Source organism: Pinus tabuliformis, chromosome 3_1 (genome assembly GCF_031772625.1).
Source record: "Pinus tabuliformis cultivar Carrire ecotype Pingquan chromosome 3_1, CPIR1, whole genome shotgun sequence".
In the NCBI taxonomy this organism is placed as follows: Eukaryota; Viridiplantae; Streptophyta; class Pinopsida; order Pinales; family Pinaceae; genus Pinus; species Pinus tabuliformis.
This window is the reverse complement of record NC_142301.1, coordinates 119,670,945-119,691,844: the sequence shown is the minus strand read 5'-3', so window position 1 is coordinate 119,691,844 and position 20,900 is coordinate 119,670,945. Positions and strand designations below refer to the sequence as shown.

Genomic DNA, 20,900 nt, shown 5'->3' with positions numbered 1-20,900 from the left:
CTTTTCTCCCTGTACTGCTTAAACTAAATCAATTCCTCGGGACTTAATTGTGTTGCTGCATGTTTCTCAACATCTGAATAAATAGAAACTAATTCAAATAGGTCATCAAATCTGTCTGGCTCATTTGTGAATTGCCTGAGCTTAGCTTCTATAGTAACATTCTTGGTCGTATCATTAGGATCATATTGTCTATTGTGAATGGTTGGGAAATGTAGACACTGAATTTCTTCTATCTCAATAGTAGCATCCCTGGAATTATCAAGTGCATAGACACCACATTGAATAGGAAAGGTAAGCCACATTGTCTTTTTATTATCTTTCATGACTTTTGAAACGCCATTCCCTATAGTCTGGTAGCTATTTCTCGGGCTAGGAGTTTATCAAGAATATAAAGGGGAAACACATGAGCGTTTGCAAGGCTGCAACAATTCAAATATAAGTGAAGGACTCCTCTCGAAACCATCTTCCAATTGATAATAAATCATTGTTGGCTCCAGGTGAAAGTCTAGGAGCTCTCTCATTAAAAACACTTTGGTGTATAGGCAGCTTAACCCCATGGAAAATCTTATAGAGATGTGTTGAAGGAAATGTAACTAGGTTCAATCTTCATAAATGTACTTTTGATATTTGTATTTATTCAGGAAAATAAATATTATTTTTATAATATATATCAATGAGTTTCTTGCTCATTGAAATAGGTCTAGCACAAGTTAAAGTGCTATAGGTGAGTCATATAGTCTGTTGACCTCTACCGGTCAACTACCCATGCAGTACACCCCCTTTTCTCTTTGCAAGAAAAGGGCAGCACCTGATCAGCGTGTCCGTGCCATCCAGCAGTCATCAGCAGCTTGATCAATCTAATTGTAAACCCAGTCTGCGTGTATTAATTGTAAATAATCTTAGCAGATATGAGTCGTGTATGTGAATTGCCTGGGTGGACCTAACTTTCTAGTGGTAATCTACGTCCCGGAAGGTTTTTCGTCTCACCGATCCATGGATCGGCAGAGTTTTCCTTCAAACCTGACCCCAAAGCCGGGATGGATTTTGTCATTAGAACTTTAGGAGAATCCTAGTGTGTTGATCTGCTAGATTATAGTTGTGTCGCAGAACGGGGTGTTTTGTGAGGGTCTGTATTAAGTGGGTTTGTCACCTTGAGATGTAAATTGTAAAAAATCATCATGAAATGTGTCTTGAGGGTTGAAAATGTTTTAAATCCCCTCGTGAGTCCTAAGTCCTAGGTCCTAGGTGATGTTTCCGAAGGCTTAGTTCGATGATCCATTTAAAAAATGAAATAAAATAATAAATAATAAAAAAATTAAAAATTAAAAAATAAAATAAATAAAAAATAATAAAAAATTTTAAAAATTTAAAAATTTAAAAAAATAAAATAAAATAACATTTTAAGTGAATAAATAGACGGATGAGATCAAGAGATGTCTTGATCCTCATCAACGGTCGAGATCATTTCTACATGGATCACTCGAACTAGCCGTTGGGATCATTTCCTTTAAATAGGGTGCTAGGGGTCATTTCAGATCATTGGATCTGTGAGTCTAAGACTGAAGAAGCTCTCTTGTAAATCTGTTTCTGGTTAATAAAAGAAGACTTTGGGGTCCATATCTTGCTGGTGTTACTCTCTTAAAATGCTGTGAGATTGTTTAAATTTTCTGCATATGTTATTTTCAGCCATTAATAATAGCTTTTTGTAGAGTATTGTGAGCACAGGTATCTTGTTCACTTGCTAGGGTTTGGGTGCTGTTAGGGTTTCTGAAGTAATGGCAGGTATCTCCATTACTTCCTGAGATCTAGCAGCATTTTTGCCCTCTTTACTGATGGTTGTTTTGAGCTGTGCAGAAAGCATTTTCTGAAGGAATTTTGTGGGCGTTCGGGGAAGTTCTCGGCTGAACCAGCCAACTCCCGCAAGCATTTTTTGTTGAGCCCAGTTGGATTTGATCCTGGGTTTATCATTCGATTTATTTTTTAATTTGCATGAGAGATTTTCTGAAGTTCTTCACAGTGAAAATCTGAAGGCTTTATTTCTTTAAAATATTCCTGTGCTCATTGCTGAATCTGGCTGTTAAGGGGCCAAAATTGTAGATTAATCAGCTGTCTTAGGGTTTCAATTTTCTCTGATCTAGAGTTTCAAATTCTTGTTTTGTACAGTTTTTATTAGGGCTTAGGGTTTTTAGGTTAGCTTCTGGCATACTCCATCTTAAGTTCTCTTTCTCTTGCAGGTTACAGATAAGATCTGGAGGAAAAAATTTTGCAGGGTCATTTCTTCGTTGTCCAAAGAGCTATCTTTCCACGCTGCTGTTGGTCATCCTGTGGGCATTTGCCATTTCAAACGTCGGTTACGGTGCCTCTTTTCTCCTGCGGCTACGACGAAGCTATCGCACCCATTCAAAACAAAACCGATCGACCTTTTAAAACTGAGCGAGGATCAAATATTATTTTTGCTGTGGACGCCAGTTTTTATCGAACTCCATCCGCACAGCCGAGACGTCATCCTGCAGCATTTCCGATTTGCTTAGCGTATTTCCTTGGTTTGTTTGCTGCAGCAGTGAGGATTCGTGCAAATTGAGGTCGTTCCAATTCAAATCCGCTGCAGCATTCACCTCCGCCATCTAAATCGCACCTGCAAATGCACAAAGAAAACAAACTATACACGCCATGTAACTGATCCGAGCAAATCAAAGTTGTTTCAATTCGGTATCAACACGGTTTCGAATCAATCCTCAACGGCTCAAATCCGTCAGACGTCCAGGGTCAGTATACACAGATCCGTCCGCCACCATCGACTGAGGCAAGGGTATGATAAGCATAAGCGTTCAGGTGAACTGATTCGGGTTCTTTCCCTGCCGCCGTCGAGTTCCAGACGCAGGCGGCTTCACGAAATTTGAAGGTAAACGTATTCTCAAAGCTGCTCAGGTAAAATCGATTCCATCTTAATCGCAGGCGGCAACATCAGGATTTTCGACCAAGTTTCGATCTTATGCGTATACAGTATGGTGGTTAAGAAAATTTGCTGAGAGATATCGCGTGCCAGGTAATGTATGAGTGGTAATGCGTTTGTTTCCTTCTGTCAGCGTTAAAATTTGCCTGCGTTTTTCTGTTGACGGCTAGGTTTTCTCTGCAATACTCGTTCAAAGCTTTCGATTTTCATGCGTTTGGATTTATTTATCATTTATTTCATGATTATCGTATAGTTTCGTTCTTTAGGATTCTCATCGTTTTTTTTATGAGTTTTACTTTGTTCTTTTTTAGATTTTAATATAGATTCATAAAAATAAAAATTGGTTTGATTTTGTAAATGTTAGATTTTAATTAGATTTTTATTTATTTTTGTTTTAGTTTGGTTTTAAAATAAAAAAGAAATAATAATAAAAAGATTTTATTTAGTTTTTAGACTTAGATTTATTTCTTGTATAGTTAATTTTTAGATTTCATTTAGAATAGATTTTAATTTTATGTTTTAGATTATAGTTAGATTTTAATTTATTTTCTATAATTTAAATTTTTTTTTAATTAGATTTTATTTTAAAGTTCTTTTCATAAATTTTAGATTTAGATTTTTTATGACATAAAAAATAAAAAAAATAAAAAATAAAAAAAAGATTTAAAAAAATTTGAAAAAGTATAAAAAAAAAAATTTGTGGAAAATTCTCTTCGTCAGATCCAGTCATTTTCGGGAATTGTCGTATCTTTCATGCTGAGATCTAAATTTTCAAGTCGAGATGCGAATATGATATCTGGTTAATAATTCATGATTCTCGTGGTGGTTTAAGGCTTTCATCTTTTCAAAATTTTCTGTTGCTGGATATCGTTTTGGTCATTTTAAGAGCATTGTGATTTAGCTGATGACAAATGATTGCTGTTCACAGTTTATGTTTCTATATCATCTAGCAAGTAATCGTTTTAACCACAATCTCTTAAGGCATTGGTCTGCTAAATTAATCAAATCCATCGAGTGCTTTTTACATCGTATCTCGTGTCTCCCAACCAACTGGTCGACAGTTGGTCTCATCATCTCACAGGGACTACCCCCCTTAGCCGCAGGAGACAGGCTTAAACGGAGGGATCGGGGATCAGAGTGACAGCCCCCGGTCTGAGCGTTGTCGTGTCAATCTGCGCGACAACATTTTTTGGCGCCGTTGCCGGGGATAGAGTTTTTCTGTCCTTGGTGTTTCAACATATTTTCATCATTCATCGTTCATCTGTCTATCATTCGTTTGAGCCGGCAATGCCAACATTTTTTGGCGCCGTTGCCGGGGACATTGTTTTCTCGGCGTTTCAACGACAATCTTCCTTCTCATTGTTATCTTTTCATCTGGCCCGGCAACGCCAACATTTTTTGGCGCCATTGCTGGGGACAGAGTTTTTCTGTTCCTGGAGTTTCATCGACATTCATCTTCTCATATTTCTCATCTCTCATTTTGAGCTGGCAAATTCAACCTTTTGGGTTATCATTAGGATCTTTTATTGCCTTATTTTTCGCCATATCAGTAGCATCTCTTCGGTTTGTTTCTTGTTTGGGTGGCGACTCCACTTTCTCATTTTTCCTAGACAAGAAGCTTTCCTCATATCTGCTTGTGGTTACTTTTTGGATCCTAGAATCAGATTCATTGTTCAAGTGGCGACTCCACTTCTTTCATCTCTTGATTTTCTTGAGCTGAGATCTAGTTCTATCATTCATCTAATCCCTTATCATTCATCATGGATTATTCATTTAAGCCATGTCGTTTTACTGAACGTCTCCATGATTTTCCGGAAGATGCCATTCCTAAGTTACCTATTTTCTCGGGTGGTGATCCAATCGCTGTTAGAAGGCATCTAGTCTTGTTTACTCGCATCATGATCATATATTGTAGATCCCCTCAGTTTAATCATGAAGATATCAAAATGCGTCTATTTGTCCTTTCCTTAGAAGATGATGCTTTGAATTGGTTTAAGAATTTTCCTAAAGATTTTTTCACTTATTTGGAAAACATTATCAATGCTTTTGAAGATAGATATGGTTATCCAAACAGCTTGCCTTCTGCCTCTAAAATTGTGCAACATAATGAAAGTAATTTGATAAAACGTCCAGCTGATGGTGAAAGATCCCAAGACGACTCTTCATATCAGAATGTGTCATCCGCCGGAAATATTGCAGATCAAGTTCATGATAGTGAAAAATCAGGGACAAATGACAATGAAAGGGAAGAGCAAAAGCAAATTTTACGAGATCTAATGATGCTGGTGAGAAATATGGAAAGCAATCAAACTAATTACGCCAATGATGTCAAAACTTTATGCACCCACCTGGAAAAACGTAATAGGGAGATTGAGGTCACGCAAAATCAGCATGCTAAGGAAATTGAGGCCATGAAAACTAAATATGAAACAGAAATTGGAAACATGCATAGCAAAATGTCAGTCTTAGAGGAAAATATGGCGACCATGAAAGCTGATCATGATAGGGAAATTGACTCTATGCAAAACAAGTTACTAACTATGGAAGAGGAAATGACTATCATGACGTTCAATCATAATAATCAGTTGGCTGACATGCAAGCGAATCATAAAGAAGAAATAAATTTCATGCAGCATTACTTGATGGACATAAAGGAAAAGAACAATAAAATGATAAAAGACATGGAAGAACACCATGTCAGACAAATCGGTGATATAAAGTTTGAACACTCTAGACAGATGGATGCCATTAGAATACAGGTTCAAAGGTTTCAGCAATTGGAAGATGAAAGAAACCAGGTAACATCAACAGATCAGAAGTCTTCTCATTTGCTGCAACAAGCTCCATCTTATTATGAGGAGGTTATTGATTCGATTGAAAGATGGTTAATTGAAGGTAATCCGGATAGACTTAAGAATGATAAAGATCAGATGCGGGCTAAAGAAAGACATATCACGCATACTTCATCTGATAGTTTTGAAACAGAAAGTTCCAGGTCATCAGTAATTCAACCTGCCAGAAAGAAAAAACGTAAGAGAAAGAAAATAAGAAGAAGATTTGATGCATCAGACGGCCGTGAGCAACTTGATTTTCGGATAGGAAAGAGTCCTACCATATGCAAAATTGGACATGGCACATCCGACAAGCAGCCGACAGATTTGCCTGAAAGCAGGCAAATGCTCAGTATGCACTATATTGAACACATCTGATGCCGTAGGGCATCCTTTGTATCGTATTTCTAACCCTACTCCTTGTTTTTTCCGCATTTTCGTTTCTGCTTTAGATAGTTAATAAATGAAGAGCTTTTATCTTTATTGTGCTTAATGTATATGATGATTTTGGATGGACGCTACTTATTTTTGTGTTGTATGGATGCAGATTCTGGATTCTCACATTCCTGCAAGCAGCAACGTGTCCCCAAGTAGAGCCAGATGTTGACCTCTACCGGTCAACTACCCATGCAGTACACCCCCTTTTTTCTTTGCAAGAAAAGGGCAGCACCTGATCAGCGTGTCCGTGCCATCCAGCAGTCATCAGCAGCTTGATCAATCTAATTGTAAACCCAGTCTGCATGTATTAATTGTAAATAATCTTAGCAGATATGAGTCGTGTATGTGAATTGCCTAGGTGGACCTAACTTTCTAGTGGTAATCTACGTCCCAGAAGGTTTTTCGTCTCACCGATCCATGGATCGGCAGAGTTTTCCTTCAAACCTGACCCCAAAGCCGGGATGGATTTTGTCATTAGAACTTTAGGAGAATCCTAGTGTGTTGATCTGCTAGATTATAGTTGTGTCGCAGAACGGGGTGTTTTGTGAGGGTCTGTATTAAGTGAGTTTGTCCCCTTGAGATGTAAATTGTAAAAAATCATCATGAAATGTGTCTTGAGGGTTGAAAATGTTTTAAATCCCCTCGTGAGTCCTAAGTCCTAGGTCCTAGGTGATGTTTCCGAAGGCTTAGTTCCATGATCCATTTAAAAAATGAAATAAAATAATAAATAATAAAAAATTTAAAAATTTAAAAAATTAAAAAATGAAATAAATAAAAAATAATAAAAAATTTAAAAAATTTAAAAATTAAAAAAAAAAAAAAAAAAAAAAATATTTTAAGTGAATAAATTGACGGATGAGATCAAGAGATGTCTTGATCCTCATCAACGGTCGAGATCATTTCTACATGGATCACTCGAACTAGCCGTTGGGATCATTTCCTTTAAATAGGGTGCTAGGGGTCATTTCAAATCATTGGATCTGTGAGTCTAAGACTGAAGAAGCTCTCTTGTAAATCTGTTTCTGGTTAATAAAAGAAGACTTTGGGGTCCATATCTTGCTGGTGTTACTCTCTTAAAATGCTGTGAGATTGTTTAAATTTTCTGCATGTTATTTTCAGCCATTAATAATAGCTTTTTGTAGAGTAATGTGAGCACAGGTATCTTGTTCACTTGCTAGGGTTTGGGTGCTGTTAGGGTTTCTCAAGTAATGGCAGGTATCTCCATTACTTCCTGAGATCTAGCAGCATTTTTGCCCTCTTTACTGATGGTTGTTTTGAGCTGTGCAGAAAGCATTTACTGAAGGAATTTTGTGGGCGTTCGGGGAAGTTCTCGGCTGAACCAGCCAACTCCCGCAAGCATTTTTTGTTGAGCCCAGTTGGATTTGATCCTGGGTTTATCATTCGGTTTATTTTTAATTTGCATGAGAGATTTTCTGAAGTTCTTCACAGTGAAAATCTGAAGGCTTTATTTCTTTAAAATATTCCTGTGCTCATTGCTGAATCTGGCTGTTAAGGGGCCAAAATTGTAGATTAATCAGCTGTCTTAGGGTTTCAATTTTCTCTGATCTAGGGTTTCAAATTCTTGTTTTGTACAGTTTTTATTAGGGCTTAGGGTTTTTAGGTTAGCTTCTGGCATACTCCATCTTAAGTTCTCTTTCTCTTGCAGGTTACAGATAAGATCTGGAGGAAAAAATTTTGCAGGGTCATTTCTTCGTTGTCCAAAGAGCTATCTTTCCACGCTGCTGTTGGTCATCCTGTGGGCATTTGCCATTTCAAACGTCGGTTACGGTGCCTCTTTTCTCCTGCGGCTACGACGAAGCTATCGCACCCATTCAAAACAAAACCGATCGACCTTTTAAAACTGAGCGAGGATCAAATATTATTTTTGCTGTGGACGCCAGTTTTTATCGAACTCCATCTGCACAGCTGAGACGTCATCCTGTAGCATTTCCGATTTGCTTAGCGTATTTCCTTGGTTTGTTTGCTGCGGCAGTGAGGATGCGTGCAAATTGAGGTCGTTCCAATTCAAATCCGCTGCAGCATTCACCTCCGCCGTCTAAATCGCACCTGCAAATGCACAAAGAAAACAAACTATACACGCCATGTAACTGATCCGAGCAAATCAAAGTTGTTTCAATTCGGTATCAACACGGTTTCGAATCAATCCTCAACGGCTCAAATCCGTCAGACGTCCAGGGTCAGTATACACAGATCCGTCCGCCACCATCGACTGAGGCAAGGGTATGATAAGCATAAGCGTTCAGGTGAACTGATTCGGGTTCTTTCCCTGCCGCCATCGAGTTCCAGATGCAGGCGGCTTCACGAAATTTGAAGGTAAACGTATTCTCAAAGCTGCTCAGGTAAAATCGATTCCATCTTAATCGCAGGCGGCAGCATCAGGATTTTCGACCAAGTTTCGATCTTATGCGTAAACAGTATGGTGGTTAAGAAAATTTGCTGAGAGATATCGCGTGCCAGGTAATGTATGAGTGGTAATGCGTTTGTTTCCTTCTGTCAGCGTTAAAATTTGCCTGCGTTTTTCTATTGACAGCTAGGTTTTCTCTGCAATACTCGTTCAAAGCTTTCGATTTTCATGCGTTTGGATTTATTTATCATTTATTTCATGATTATCGTATAGTTTCATTCTTTAGGATTCTCATCGTTTTTTTTATGAGTTTTACTTTGTTCTTTTTTAGATTTTAATATAGATTCATAAAAATAAAAATTGGTTTGATTTTGTAAATGTTAGATTTTAATTAGATTTTTATTTATTTTTGTTTTAGTTTGGTTTTAAAATAAAAAAGAAATAATAATAAAAAGATTTTATTTAGTTTTTAGACTTAGATTTATTTCTTGTATAGTTAATTTTTAGATTTCATTTAGAATAGATTTTAATTTTATGTTTTAGATTATAGTTAGATTTTATTTTATTTTCTATAATTTAAATTTTGTTTTAATTAGATTTTATGTTTAAAGTTCTTTTCATAAATTTTAGATTTAGATTTTTTATGACATAAAAAAATAAAAATAAAAAAAATAAAAAATAAAAAAAAAAGATTTAAAAAAATTTGAAAAAGTATAAAAAAAATTTGTGGAAAATTCTCTTCGTCAGATCCAGTCATTTTCGGGAATTGTCGTATCTTTCATGCTGAGATCTAAATTTTCAAGTCGAGATGCGAATATGATATCTGGTTAATAATTCATGATTCTCGTGGTGGTTTAAGGCTTTCATCTTTTCAAAATTTTCTGTTGCTGGATATCGTTTTGGTCATTTTAAGAGCATTGTGATTTAGCTGATGACAAATGATTGCTGTTCACAGTTTATGTTTCTATATCATCTAGCAAGTAATCGTTTTAACCACAATCTCTTAAGGCACTGGTCTGCTAAATTAATCAAATCCATCGAGTGCTTTTTACATCGTATCTCGTGTCTCCCAACCAACTGGTCGACAGTTTGTCTCATCATCTCACAGGGACTACCCCCCTTAGCCGCGGGAGACAAGCTTAAACGGAGGGATCGGGGATCAGAGTGACAGCCCCCGGTCTGAGCGTTGTCGTGTCAATCTACGCGACAACATAGTCAAAAGAAAATAGGCATGTTGCATCATGTATATGTTTGTATAGAAGTCAAAGAACTCTCCTCCAAGCAAAGTCAAGTCTCCTCCAAAGAAAAGGCACCATCAAAGAGTCTCCTCCAAGCATGTGACACCATCAAAAGAAGCCAACCGAAGCTAAGACATCAAGTCAGCCTACAAATAGTGAGTCGACCTTCAAGTCGGCCTAAAGGAGGGACAAACCTCTATATATAGAGGTTGTCCACTCCCTCAAAAGAACGCACTCACATCTCTGAAATCTGCGAAGTAAAGAGGCAAGTAAAGGGTAACAAAGGACGAAGGAGAGGTCTCCAAGTGCAGCGAAGAAGGTGAAGCCTAGACCGAAATCAAGAGGACCATTTCTAGGGCAGCCGCAGTCACACGTGCGAGAAAAGAAAAGGTTGTCTACGGTCATAACAGCAGTAGTATATCAGTATCACATCTTTCATTTGTTTGGGCTAGAACTTGTGTTCCATGGGGACGTGTCCCCCAGGGTCGGGTGCGCGCACCTCTCGCACCCCACGCACCCAGGACAGGGAGACGTCTGGGGAAACGTTTCCCCACGTCCCCCTTTTGGAGAGACGTGGGGAGACGTTTCCCCAGTGTGGGGGACGCGACTCCCCAAAAGGGGGACGCCCCCTCAAAATGGGCTATGCGTCCCCCCTTAAATTTACTTGTAAACAATGATTTATGACAGAGGAAACCTAGTATTTGATCATATTGCCCTATTAATGCTATGCAATTCATGGTAATGTTAAATTCTTAAAGTAAAAGTGACATTCTCCTTTATCTTTCATTTTCATCCTTTTACTTAAATTTTTAACATTACCGTGAAATGACTCAGGATGTTTGAGAGTGGTTTTGACTTCATTGGATTTCATATGCAGAAAGTAGAATTTTAGATCTCACTCAAAATCCAGCAGACTTAACAGCTTTTTGGGAATTCAGGATTCGATGGATTGCAATGTTTCCATTGCATTTTGTCATGTATAAGGGTATGGAATTAGTATTTAATCAAGAGCACCAAGCCCTTTGTGTACTTTAGAGTGACTTTTAGACTCATCACTAGACTGTTTTTGAGTTTAGTTATATCAATTTACTATTCCAGTCTTTAGATTTCAGTATATATTATAGCTATTTTGCTTAGTACTAATTACATTCTAGAATGATGAATGATGAATTTTAATTTTAAATCAATTTAGAATCTAAAATGATGAATGATGAATTTAATTTTAAGTCAATGTAGATTCTAGAATGGTGAATAATGAATGATGAATATGTATCAGAGTATTTCATTATTGAATCTCGTGGTCTACGGATGAATCATGTATGTATTAGTAAGGATGATGAGTATGGATCAATGTATTTCATTACTTAATGAAATTATGTATGTATCATTGTATTTATGCTTTCATTATTGAATACGAATTTGAAATATATATATAAATTATATACCCCGACGTCCCCCCGTCCCCCCTAAATTTCCCTAAAATTTGAGGGTACTCCCACACGTCCCCCTTGTGCGTCTCCCCACACCTGCGTCTCCCCGTCCTAGAGTCTTGGTGGAACATTGACTAGAACATAGGCCTAAAGGGCCTCCCACCCAAGCAAAGAAGTAAGAAAGAAGAGCAAAGGTAATAGGGTTGTTCTAAAGCCTATTACAGCCACACGTGCGAAGAGAAGGAGGTTGTCTCTACCTGTATAACAGCCCTCCTGTTGATTTGGGGTAGCATCAGATGTGCTCTAACCTCAAAACTTGGTGGAAAGGCTAAAGCACATGAGATCTCCAATACCCAGAAATGGTTTGGGCAGATTCTAAACAGTTTGAAAGATATTAAAATAATTAATATTTTTAATGGAATCCCTAAGTCTAAACTTAGAGAAATTAAAATATTACTGAGAATTAATATAAAACTGTGTTAGAAGGGTCCAAAAGTCATGGATCAAACCAGAATTAATCTTAGCCATTGATTAGGGACTTAATCTCGGCCGTTGGATTGTCAACGACAAAAGTATAAGAGGAGGCTTGAGGGTCACTTGGAGAACACACCGAGTTGATCAAGATTTCGATTTTCTGGGGCAAGGTTTGCTGAGGAAGTCGAAAGAGTGATCAGAGTTACAGCTGAGGGTCAGGGAATACAGAAGCAGAGAGGCAGAGACAATACCAATAGGATCAACGCAGAATGCGAGAGAGAGGGACGCAGAGCCAACCAGAGGTTCACGCAGAGCCAGCCAGGGCTCATGCAAAGGCAGCCAGGAGTTGTGCAGTGCCTCAGAGAGCCAGCGTGGGTGACACAGAGGCTCTAAGGGCTGACGCAATGCCTCCAGATGCTGACGCAGGGCGAGCTAGGGTGATGCTAGGTAGACGTTGGGCCAAAAAGGGCTGACGCAGTCCCTAGAGGCTAACGTTGGGTTTTCGTGGGACAGATTGGAGCTGGGAGTTGTCGGAGTGTTTATCCGGGGTTTCAGCCAGAACATTTGTCTCTGACTGAGAGGTACTACTACCGAGATTATTCTCTGTTGGGTGAGCCGGTTTTGGCACCCAGATTGTATTCTGAAACTGCTTAATAATTAAAACCCTCAAATAGCTGCACCAGTTTTCCCACATTGGGTTTTTCTGAGGACATTGGTCCATAAACAACAATGTCACTTGTGTGCTTGTTTTGTTTCCTTCAATTGATGATTTGTAATGTGTTGAGCATGTACTTGTATTTATTTTCAGTATTTACATGGTAAATAACTTGTAAATAAATCAGAAAAGTACATGAAGGGTTTCTAACAATTAGGCTTAGAAATTCCAACATGGTATCGGAGCGTGGTTGCAGATCACAAGATCACTGAGGGCATTAACCGAGCAGAGCAGCAGCAGCAAAAACAGCTGTCCTGAGTGTCAGAAGTTGTTCCTAGCGGAAAAGCAGTAAGGAAGGGTTGACGTAGTGCCTACGTCATCAGTTCGAGCCAGGAAGAGGATCAGCGCAGTGGCAGAGAGGAGCAGACCTGACCTACGCAATGCCCAGTCACCTTTCTCAGTCAGGAAGGATTGACGCCCGTGGCCAGGAGGTACAGATTTTGCTAGTGCCAGGATTGCGCAGAGCCCAGAGGCTCTAACCTTCAATTTGTTGGGGCATAGGAGGCTATGTGTAAGTTGCGGAGTGAAGCTAGTGGGGTACTGTGGTCAGAAGAGTACCTAACAGGGCAAGACCAAGGAGGAGGGAGTTGTTGCCGAGGATTTCTTGCCAAGAAATCTGAATCAGTGGTGCAGCTGCACTAACAATCGGAGTGGGGGCATGTCAACATTGGCAGAGGGGTTTCTAGGAGGTAAATCGAGGCTCAGAGGGAGTCACACCGAGAACTTCCAGAAGGTAAGTAGAGGAGCAGCGAGATGGAAGTGAACGGGGTAAGAGATCAGGACAGACTAGACGGAGCCCCAAACTTCGTAGTCTGAAAGGCCAAAATCTTGTCCGTTCTACACAGGGATCATGTCAAGCACTTCGCCTTGAGGACGATAGTTATCCTAGTTGACCCAGCTGAGAACAACAAGTACGAGGAGGCAATGGCGAGGGCCAAGAGCATCATCCTTGACGAGGTCAAGGACCATGTAGTACCACATATTGCCGAAAAGGACACGACAAATGAGATGTGGGAGGCCCTAAGGAAATTGTACCAGCATACTTCTATGCATAGGAACTGGCTTTCAGTCTACAGTTCATTTTCCATTTTTTCCTAGATGCATGATTAAAACATGTAGATGCATAAATCATTTAGCTGCATATCATTTTTATAAAAAATAAAAAATAAAAAAATCGATATTAACCATTTATGGATGAAAGGATCTAGAATGCAGATTAAACATTCTTTGGAGCACAAGGACTACATTGAGGAATGGTATCGAAACGCGATTGCGCCACGACATTCATCCGTTCTTCAAGAGATCTTTGCGGCAAATCTAAAGGTCAAAATGACTTCTCATGTCCTCATACACAATCAAGTACATTTTGCAAATTTGGATATGAACATTTTAGAAAGTTTAATCCGTAAATGGCTCCATTGGAAACATTCATATACTTAAAAAAATTTAAAAAAATATTCTTTCAAATAGGATAAACTAGGAAATAAAATCAAGCTTGATTGCATTTTTTTTAAGTTCTTGATTACATTTTATTTAAGTTTTTAGACTTTAAAATATTTAGATTTTTATTTATTTTGTTGCATTTTTTCATTAACATCACAAATATTTTCAATAAAAATTCATGTTTTGATTTTAAATAAAAATTAAAATATATATATATATATATATATATATCTTCATGTTTTTGAATAAGGGAAATGTAAATTTTTAAATAAAAATGTAAATTCTTTTTTTAAGAAGAATTGACAAATTGATAACTGGCTCTCATGCGACCTGTAAAAAAAAAATCTAGCTTAAAAGTCAAAATCCAAAATTCATCATTAAAAAAAAAAAAATAGATCTTTCTTTAAATTGGTGAATATCTATTCCCTTTTTGAAGAGCTGTAGAAATGGCTAGTTTCTGCAGCCAAGCCTGATTTGATCCATATCACCCACATGAGAGCCATCACGATCCGATAATATTGGTAATCTATCGCCAATATGTACTGAGAGAAAAGGCTACTTCAACGCTGGATCCATCCACAAGGTTTCCCTATTCTACGCTTTTACTTAGTTGTAGGATCACTTGGTAGGAAAACTTTTCCTTTTCTTTGTCTTACTTGGCCTGAACTACCATCTCTTCCTGCACTCATAAATGTTAGCCAAAAGAGACATTTGAAACATTATCCACGGTAATCTATTAACATGATCTAATGGTATACTGGAGCAAGAAACTGTTGATTGCCAAAAGATGAGTTGACCAGTGACACGGAAGGAGAACCAGCAAGCCCTTCACACTTAACAACCAATGTGTCCTTTCCCCCGCACTAGCTTGACCCCGCTCTATAACCAATGAAAGATTCAAAGTGGCAGCATGTTTAGTATATAGAGACAGATGCATATTGACCGTCCGTATGAATTGAGACTCGAAATGAAATTCTTATTTCAATAGCAAAAACAGATATGCGTATTTCTCTTGTGTCATTCTGTTGGGGCGAGTAGTGAAATATAGATTTTCTTTACTTCATTTGGGGTTTCAGGATACTTGGTGAAGGCGATTCAACATTACACTCTTCAATGAGGCCACCGAGGAAATTCTGATCAGAATCCCACCAGCGTTAGAAGCAGTTACCTGAAGCAGAGGAAATGTGTAGCAGCTTAAAAACGTCAGTTTTAAAACACGATTTCTGGCCAAATGAAAACGAATTTCGAAAAAATAAAACATGATTTTTTCTCAGAACGGGGTCAGTTATAAAATGCGGGAACAATTTTCTCAAATTCATAACCAATTGGGAGATATTCGAGGTTCTCTGGAGCCTTACTTGGCAAATTGCGTGAGAAAAAAACGGTTTGCAATTAATGCACAGAGGCAGTTGTGGCCCTAATCTACAGGAGGTAGATCCGCCACGGAGATGCTAAGCAATACCATATCAATTATCAACTTGGTGAGCTAGATAGAAGCATTCGAGTTGTCGCTCCTATGCAATTTTGAAAGATGTTGAGAAAGAAGTATCCTCAGTTTTTCCCAGCAACATAATGTTACAAACAAAAGACTGCACATTATGGCGAGTTCCAATATACCGGGCCTGGAGCAACGCAACACAGTCAGAAGAAGAGGCATCAACAGAGGCAGAAGAAGAAAGCGATATTTATATGGATTGAAGGACTCTCGCAGCTTCTGAACTCTACGTTCTTTCCAGCCCCCTCTATAACATTCAATTAAAAAATCTAGTATTTGGCTTGTGTTGGAGGACATCTTTTGTGGTTGTGATTATATATAAAAATCTGCCATGGAGTCTTTGAGATTAGCAGTTCTAGGTTCTACTCATCTAGTTTCTCGTTTTGTCATTCAAGTTGTGATACTTATGGTAATATTGTTGAATGGTTGCACCTATGGAGCTGCAAAAAATGATTTTGATGGCGCTCCTAGTCCTAGTCGGAGCTTGGATACAGGAGGTGTTTCTTCTATTTCTCTGCCATTCATCTCCACAGTGGGAGGGTCGTTTTTGGCCTACGTCTTTACGTTCATTTTCTTCGGTTGACACCAGAAAAATGGAATGGAGATACAACATCGACGAGACAATAAAAAAAGGAACAGAGTAGCATATGAATATATGTATATGTTAAATGTTTACTCTGTCACATCCAGATCCTGTAGACTCTCATTAAATAAATATAGAATATGATACCTCCAGGCTCCCCTATTTCTATAATAAAATATAATTTTCGAGTATATAAAAAAAAAAAAAAATAATAATAATAATAATAAAATAAAAATTTTGTTCTATTTGCTAATTTTTCTAGAAGAGACATTGATCAATTTGAAGATTGGACTGGTTATTTGTTCATAACAAAATGCATAGTTGTGTGTACTTAACTATCTGTTCAAGATTTTAGCTACAGAAACTGCGTAATTCTGTAGCTGAACCACAATTCTGCAGTTGAAAAACAATTCTGCATGTATGTATTTAATTCAATGATCTACTTGTCAACAATGCATTCTAATCAAAAAATCACAATCAATATTTTTTGGTTTTGTCTAATGATTATGTTTTCAAGCATGATGCAGGAAAGAAAAAGAACTACGAAGGTGCTTTATCTGCAAGAATGATTGATGAATTTTTATCGAAGATTGTTTTACAGGAATCATTAAGCATTTGCAAATAATATTTATTTATCTTTATGAAATGCTATGATTCAAACATAAATTGAGGAAATTGTTTTCTTTTAGAAATTGGATTTATTATCACAATTGTGAAATTGGACTAACTATTTGAAATAAAAACACGTCATGAACCTGTCAATTATGCAAATTTTTCATATGTACCTAGAGAAATTGATCACTTCTCTTTGAACACACTCACGTTTGTTGCAATGTTAGTGCCATGTTTGTTTTCAGGTTCTAGGGCAATCGGAGAATTGAAGGAAGCCAATTTATGCATGGTTGGTTTTCTATGACCAATTTCAAGAAACATAAACCAATTGAATCCATTTCTATCATCCATAAATGCCATCATTTTTCCTCTCCAAACTCACAAGCTATCCAAGCATCATCATCACCATTTTGCTTGCAAAGAGTTTCATGTTTCCTTCACATTTTCCATTTACATTTTCCATAATTTCCATTCATTAACCCATTAATAGAGACATTTAGCTCGCTTACATGCTGATTTGTCATTTTTCTTTCCGTTCGCTTGTTTACCCTCTTGTCATTTTCCTTTCCATTAAATAAACCTTGATCCACTGCAAAATTTTTCATTCATAGTCCTTCCAAAATCATCATTTCATACTCGCGTTAGATGATGGAGGATTCATTAAGGCCTCCCTTCTAACAAGTCTTGGCCTATCGACATTAGCACATTATCTAGGTTCAAGGCTAGAGTCCTTATTAGTACCTTGAGGCTTGTATGCATCAATGACAATTTCTCTCGCTAACAATCATGGGAATACATCAATGTCCCTTGATCGTCAGATCTTCCAAGTGGCTTGACATCAGCTCATTTATTCGCACTTTGAAAGATGTACTTAGGTACCTTGGCACTCGTTGACATTAATGGCGAATTTGCCTCGCATTGGTTAACGGAATTCATCAATGGTCGGTAATTCAATGACTTCTCTCATGTTTGACAGCAACACATTCATTCGCATGATTAGAATTGTACCATCGGGTTTTGTAGCAGATGAAGACTATATCATTCAACATTTTGCAACGGATACAACAGATTTAGTAGCAGCAATAAAGAATCCACTTTCACCACCTCATCCACTATTTATGCAACCAAGAAACAGATGAAATTCTACATTCTATTCCATGATCCAGCAGTAGCTACAACTTCTCTACATATGCACAATTTGTCCACTTCCTAGGTAAGTAAAGGTGTGTTATTTTCTAGATTTTAATCATAGAATTCCTTGAATACTGAAGTTATAATTTTTGGAAAATACTTCACCATATTTCCTTTCTCATTTGAAAAAAATCGTAAACACCTTTAGTTGGGGGGAAAGGACATCCATTTATTATCATTCCATTTCACTTCATTTCATCCTAACATACTTGTCTTAATCATTATGATTGCATTATGGTTCAAAAGTTATGTGATTTGAAAATAAATGCCAAAATGATGAGCATATTATATGGCTGATTTATGCATTCTTAAACATGTTCAATGAATCTTGCTGCAACAAAAAGAAACAAGGTATTGAAACACAAGAACCAATACCAATTAAGATTTGGTTGTCACACAAGAACCAACCAAACATGTTGCAATTCAATATATGACAAGGAATACTTTGCAAAATGAAATAAAATTGTCAAATACTATCAAATGCAAATTTTAAGGAATGATATAAGCCAAGCTCCTTCAAAAGCAAATCATGATTAAGCAATGCGGTAGATTGCATGAGAACATGCAATAACGTCAGTTGGGGGGAATGTAGAGTCTCCAAAATGTATTCAAAATATCATCCACTTTCCCCTTTATCACCACCATTTCACTCACATGTCACAACTCCATAACCATATAACTTTTCATTAGCCTCCATTTTCATAATTATATGGGTTAGCTTTGTGTTTTCCAAAAGTTAACGACTTCTAGTATTATAAGTGAATTAAATGGTTAAAATTTAGAAAAATGACATATACTTGCTAATACTTAAAAGTGGCTTGAGTTTCATGACATGTGTAGGTCATTTGGAAGCTTCCAAGGCACCCTTATGTGGCCTCCAATACTCAAATTCGAATTATCTTCAAGATATGGAAGAAGATTTGGATAAAGGTCAAAGAGGATATGTGTCTCATCATTACCTATTTGAGTTGTAACTCTATGAGATTTTCTAGGGATCTAGGGAGAGAATAATGGACATTCATTAATGAGGTAGCTTTTTATGTTCTTGTATAAATAGGAGAGCCTTCTCCTTTCAAAGGCATGTGTAAAGTTGGGGAAATGCTCATGTTTTGAATATAGAATTTGGATTTGGCACCATGCTCATGAGTGATGTTCACCTTGATTTGGTTATGCTTGCATTTGGAGCCTCTCAACTTGCCATCTCTCATGCTTTTGGATTGACCACCTATAATGTGTGAGATTTATTGTTTTTCATAGATTAAGATTTATTACTTTCATAGATTAAGATTTATTTCTTTCATATATTTTCTTGTGTGAGAGGTTAAGAGTGATTGTCTTTATTTTCTTTCTACCTAGAAGTTAAGGGCATTTGTTTTTATTTTCTTTCATATCTTTTCTTGTGTGAAAGTTTAAGAGTGATTGTTTTTATTTGCTTTCTACCTAGAAGTTAAGAGCATTTGCTTTTATTTGCTTTCATATCTTTTCCTATGTGAGAGGTTAAGAATGATTGTTTTTGCTTTCATTTCTAAAAGAGTGGTGTGCTTTTCAGTTCCTGCAAGATTGAAAGATTAAGATTTCAATTTTGTGCATTGTACTATAATTGTACTATAATTTCTTTTGAATTGAGTGCTGAATTAGAATAGGTGAATTTGGTTTTTCATTATTTGGTTTCGTAGTTAGATTGATCTAAATTGAAAGTTAATTTCTAGCATATATAGTGCACGCATGCTTTGCAAGTTTTACGAAACCGTCGCGTTGACAATTAAATGATAGGTAATTAATTTGCCTCAACAACCTCTTAACAATTTATCATAATTTTGGGGAAAGGACCGTTGACTTGTGGAATCATGGGAGTGCCTTGAAGCTAAGCTTCCTCTCGTTGGATCTCCAAGCAACCTTCTAGATCTCATTCGAAGGACAAAGGTGAAAGAGGAAACAAACAATTAGAGTAGTCTTGCTTTCCTCCAATCACATGGATCACATAGCCATCCTTCATTTGCACTCACTAATAGTCCATGTGAAAACTTAAATTAATAAAATTAACCAAGAGTGCAATTCAAAACCTTTCGTGACAGCATCTTTGGGGCCACGATCTCCATTTGCAATCATTTACTTTTCAAGCAATCATTTACTTTTCTGGCACTAGTCTTTATTGTCATTTCATTTTCTTATGAATTGTTCATTTACATGCTTGTAAGTTACGTGCTATTAATTTCATGTTTTTGGTAATTTAATAAAACTCCTAGAATATTTCATTTAACATTGCTAATTCCTTATCTTAGCCTTAGCTTATTTTCTTAGGGTTTAACCCCCTTGGCTTCGCTAGGTGTTAGCCTAGATTGAGGAGTCGATATTGAGTATGCCAACTCAATTCGAGACTTGCCCCCAAGGCCACACTTAGCGGATTAAAGATTTATTCCACGTAACCCAAGGTGTGGACTAGGTAGCAACAAGAAGCATATGACCAATGCAAGTGGCAAAGATAAAATGGCACATCATCAGCTAATGGTGTTTTTCAGGGGCTGCATGGTTGGCTAGTTGGATGTGAAGAATAAGAGAAAAAGTTTCTCCTATAAGAATCACCCATTTTGGTGGGTAACAGGTTCATTTGGTATAATTTCAAGCAAGGGAAGGAAAAGGTGCAAGCAAGGTTAGACAAGGTGTATGGCCATTGGGATAACATCTCCTTTTCTAGTTCTAAGAGGCTAGTCAATGTGTTGATTAAGACTACTTGATTGTATCATTTAACTATCTAGACTTCCATATTGGTGGGGCAGGTGATGGATTCAAATCCCTCATCTTTGTACAAGCTAAATATTTCTCACTCAGTGTCCCTCAACTTCTATGCCCTTGTTCACAAAGTTTGAAGCCTCATCCCTCGCCCTAGTAGGAAGAAGGGCTAGTTGTGGTGATGGGAGGTTGTTGCCTAGAGATCTGTCAAGTTCATGAGAAATTAAAGCCTTATGATTGCTCACAAGCATAGATGGGAGCTTTAGGAGGCCAAATAGAAGTTGGAGGAGGTCCATATCTTCTTGGAGGAGGATTTACAAAGGACTATTATTTAGGAAGATGCAGCATGGTTGTACTTGGTGTTTTGAAAAGAGTAGGAATACATAGCCATAGGGGCAAAGG

General features: G+C 37.4%; 1 protein-coding gene across 4 annotated transcripts in view; it reads right to left on the bottom strand.

Moving 5' to 3' along the window:
* Positions 1-20,900, bottom strand: part of MGT10 (magnesium (Mg) transporter 10) — a 422,030-nt gene that overhangs the window by 128,850 nt on the left and 272,280 nt on the right. The gene's annotated exons all lie outside the window — the stretch shown is intronic.